Source organism: Apodemus sylvaticus, chromosome 2 (genome assembly GCF_947179515.1).
Source record: "Apodemus sylvaticus chromosome 2, mApoSyl1.1, whole genome shotgun sequence".
NCBI lineage: Eukaryota > Metazoa > Chordata > Mammalia > Rodentia > Muridae > Apodemus > Apodemus sylvaticus.
The window spans coordinates 68,313,746-68,318,653 of NC_067473.1; positions in this window are offsets into that span (position 1 = coordinate 68,313,746).

Sequence of the window (4,908 nt, forward strand, 5' to 3'; positions counted from 1 at the left end):
TATGATATGATTCTAACCAGTTGAAGTATCCAGTTTCATTAATTACACTCAATAACGTTGTTGTTACAATTACTGCTATTTAGATCCAAATCTTTTTTTAATCATCTCCAGTGTTAACACTATTGAACCACTATGTGCGTGTGTGTGTGTGTGTGTGTGTGTGTGTGTGTGTGTGTGTGTGTGTGTTTCTGAACAGGCTTGTTGCTATGTCCTTTAATATCAAGAATTATTGCTTCATTTATTTCTTGGCAATTCTGTTGGAGGAAAAGAAAAGCTGAGTGAATAGAGATCAGATCTAACCTTGCCCAGTGTACTGATGTTCTGGCCAATGCCAGGCCCACCTTTCTCGGTCCACCTCTGAAGGACAGTACTGGCAAAGCCTTGTTAGTAGTGTAGAAACCAGTCACCTGGTTGGTTCTTTTAAAATCTTCCTTCATTGGATTATTTCCAAATCTTGTAGGATGTATTTTTTGCCTTTGAAAGCAGTTCATGTTTTGGAAGGCCTGTTAATGATTTGGGGTTCTTACTGTGCTCACTACTGCAAGACAAGGTCTTCCCTCGATTCTTACAAAGTTCACTGAGGAAGTTCCAGTAGCTTCTGGTCGTTTCTGCTTTAATTTGAGGTTGGTGAGAAGATGGCTGCAGAGGAGAGAGTGATAAGCTCGCTCAGGCTCTGTCCATTAGTATGTGAGCAGGAATTAGGAAGGGAGAAACAGCCTGGACTGGGAGCCAGAGGCTCGCATACTGCAGATACACAACCTTTTATGAGCCGAGCATCTCCACCTAAGGTAAAGTACAGTTACCACCTTACAAATGTATTATGGAGCTGTTCCTAATCACTATCGGCAAGGGCATCATGGAAGAATTGATTATTTTTGTTGGTATGAAATTATACACAAATAATACGTTTTAAAATCTACCTTAGGCTCTTATCTTTTTTTGTTAGTTATTAACTTTTTTATTGAAAAGGGAAGTAAAAATACTTTATGATAAAATTAAAGATTTACATGGAAAATATTTCAGATAAAACAGAAGAGATACATAGAAAAACATGTTAAAATTGACAATTTTCATGGAAAATTGCAGAGCAAAGTGTTACACATAAAAACATTGATTAATTAATTGAAATATGAAATAGAAACATTAAATGATAGAATTGAAGATTTACACAGAAACATAGAAAAACATGTTAAAATTGAAGATTATCAAAATTTTATATAGGTATAATAATATTAGGCATAAAAATATTCCTAAATTGATTAAAGGTGGAATTATAAACATTTTCTGATAAATTTGAAGATTTACATGGAAAATATTTCTGATAAAATTGAAGAAATATGTAGAAAAACATGTTAAAATGAAAGATTATCATGGAAATTATACAGATAAAATGATAGGCATAAAGATAATTCTAAGTTGATTGAAGGTGGAATTATAAATATTTTCAGATAAAATTGAAGATTTACATGGAAAATATTTCCAGTAAAATTCAAGAAATATTAACATGTTAATATTGATTATTTCATGGAAAATTTTACATATAAAATGGTAGATATAAAAACTCTAAATTAATTGAAGGTGGAATTAGAAACATTTGTGATTAAAATCAAAGATTTACATTGAAAACATTTCTGATAAAATAGAGGAAGTATATAGAAAGACATATTAAAATTGAAGATTATCATGAAAAATAATGCAGATAAAATGGTAGACATAAAACATTATTAAATTAATTAAAAGGGGAATTACAAACATTTTCTGATAAAATTGAAAATTGACATGAGAAATATTAGTCTGTGTCTTTTTATTGAGGAGTTGAGTCCATTGTTGTTAAGAGCTATTAAGGAACAGTGATTGTTGCTTCCTGTTATTTTTGATGTTATTTTTATGTTTGTGTGAGTATCTTCTTTTGGGTTTGTTGGAAGAAAATTACTTTCTTGCTTTTTCTAGGGTGTAGTTTCCCTCCTTGTGTTGGCATTTTCCATCAGTTATCCTTTGTAGGGATGATATGGTGTAAATTTCGTTTTATCATGGAATTTCTTGGTTTCTCCATCTATGATGATTGAGAGTTTTGCTGGGTATAGTAGCCTGGGCTGGCATTTGTATTCTCTTAGGGTCTGTATGAGGTCTATTCAGGATCTTCTAGCTTTCATCATCTCTGGTGAGAAGTCTGGTGTGATTCTGATAGATCTGCCTTTATAAGTTACTTGCCCTTTTTCCCTTACTGCTTTTAATATTCTTTCTTTTTTTTAGTGCATTTGGTGTTTTGATTATTATGTGCCAGGAGAACTTTATGTTCTGGTCCAATCTGTTTGGAGTTCTGAAGGCTTCTTGTATGTTCATGGGCATCTCTTTCTTTAGGTTAGGGAAGTTTTCTTCCATAATTTTGTTGAAAATATTTACTGGCCCTTTATGTTGGAAATCTTCGCTCTTGTCTATACCTATAATCCTTAGGTTTGGTCTTCTCATTGTGCCCTGGAGTTCCTGGATGTTTTGGGTTACCAGCTTTATGCAGTTTTCATTTTCTTTGACTGTCGAGTCAATGTTTTCTATGGTATCTTCAGCACCTGAGGTTCTTTCTTCTATCTCTTGTGTTTTGTTGATAGCTGTCTTACATCTATGACTCCTGAATTCTTTCCAAGGTTTTCTATCTCCAGAGATGTCTCACTTTGTGATTTCTTTATTGTTTCTATTTCCACTTTTAGATCCTGGATGATTTTATTCAGTTCCTTCACTTGATTGTTTGTGTTGCCCTGTAATTCTTTAAGGGATTTTTGTGTTTCTTCTTTAAGGGTTTCTGCCTGTTGACCCATGATCTCCTGTATTTCTTTAGGGATTTTTGTGTTTCCTCTTTAAGGACTTTTACCTGTTGACTGATGTTTTCCTGTATTTCTTTAAGGGCATCATTTAAGTCTTTCTTGAAGCCCTCTATCAGCATCATGAGATATGATTTTATATCCAATTCTTGCTTTTCCGGTGTGTTGGGGTATCTGGGACTTGCTGTGGTGGGAGAACTAGGCTTCAACGCTGCCATGTGGCCTTGATTTCTGTTGGTACAGTTCTTATGCTTGCCTTTCGCCATCTGGTTATCTCTGGTGCTAGTTGGTATTGTTGTCTCTGGCTGGAGTTTATTCCTTCTGCGGGCCTGTAAGCCTGTGCCCTTACTCCTCTGAGCTCAGAAGTGAACGCACTGCTAGGAGATCACTCTCTCCTGGAGGGCTAAGCACAGAAGGCTGTGGAGTTTCCAGGCTCCCTGGTGCAAATGGCAGCAGGAAGACTTCTGTTCCAGCTGCTCCACTGCTCTTATGCCCTGTGTGTTCCTCCTTAGGCTCATATCTTAATGGTTCCTTTTACTGAATGAGACATTCCTCCACTACCTCGACTCAATCTCTTTCTTGTATAAGATATTATGACAGTCAAGTGTTATGGTCCCTGCCTTAAATCCCAGCACTCAGGTAGCAAAGGTAGGCAGATCTCTGTGATTCTGAGACCGACCTGTCTAGTTCCAGAGCTCATCCCAGGACAGCTAAAGCTACAAACTGTCTCAAACTGCTACACTATAAAAAAGATAATTATGACACAGTAACAGTATCTATCTCACAAATGTCCTTCCTTCCTTCTTCCCGTCTACTCTCCCTCCCTCCCTTCTACCCTCCCTTCTACCCCTACTCCCTCTCTCCCTCCCTCCCATCTACCTTCCTTCCCGCCCTTCCTTTATCATCCCACTTCCTTTTTTTTTTTTATTCCTCCTCCTTTTCTTCCTCTCTTTATAGTATTGGTGACCAAATCTAGGACCTCACTTATGGAAGGCAAACGTTCAACCAATTGAATACCATCCTTTTTTTAGGAGAGGGGCCGTGTTCCCTATTGTGTGTTAAATGTACTGCTTACCAGAATTTTTTGTTTGTTTGTTTGTTTATCTTGGATATTTTCTTTATTTACATTTCAAATGTTTTCCCCTTTTCAGGTCTTATCCTATTCCCCCCTCCCTGCCTCTATGAGGGTGTTCCCCCACCCACCCTCTCCCATCCTCCCACCCAAGCATTCCCTTACACTGGGGGCATTGAACACCCTTAGGCCTGAGGGCCTCTCCTCCCAGTGATGTCCAACAAGGCCATCTTCTGCCACATATGTAGCCAGCACCATGGGTCCCTCCATGTGTATCCTTTGGTTGGTGGTCCAGTCCCCGGGAGCTCTGGGGACACTGTTGCTTCCTCCATGGGGCTGCAAACCACCTCAGCTCCTTCAGTCCCTTCTCCGTCTCCTCCATCAGGAACCCCCGGGCTCAGTATAATGGTTGGATCCTCTGTATTTGTGAGGATCTGGCAGAGCCTTTCAGGAGACAGCTATTTCAAGCTTCTACCAGCAAGCACTTCAATAACAATTGTTATTGCATCCACAATAACATCCCGGTTTGGGGGCTGTATATGGGATTGATCCCAGGTGGGGCAGTCTCTGGATGGTTTTTCCTTCAGTCTCTGCTCCACACTTTATCTATGTATCTCCTCCCATAGCTGTTTTGTTTCCCTTTCTAAGAAGGATCAAAGTATCCTTCTTCTTAAGCTTCATTTGGTCTGTGAATTGTATCCTGGGTATTCCAAGCTTTTGGGTTAATATCCACTTATCAGTGAGTACATACCATGTTTGTTCCTTTGTGACTGAGTCACCTCACCAAAAAAATGATATTCTCAAGTTCCATCCATTTGCCTGCGAATTTCATGAAGTCCTTGTTTTTAATGGCTGAGTAGTACTCCATTGTGTAAATGTACCACATTTTCTGTATCCATTGCTCTGTTGAAGGTCATCTGGGTTGCTTCTAGCGTCTTTCTATTATAAATAAGGCTGCTATGAACATAGTGGAGCATGTGTCCTTATTACATGTTGGAGCATCTTCTGGGTATATACCCA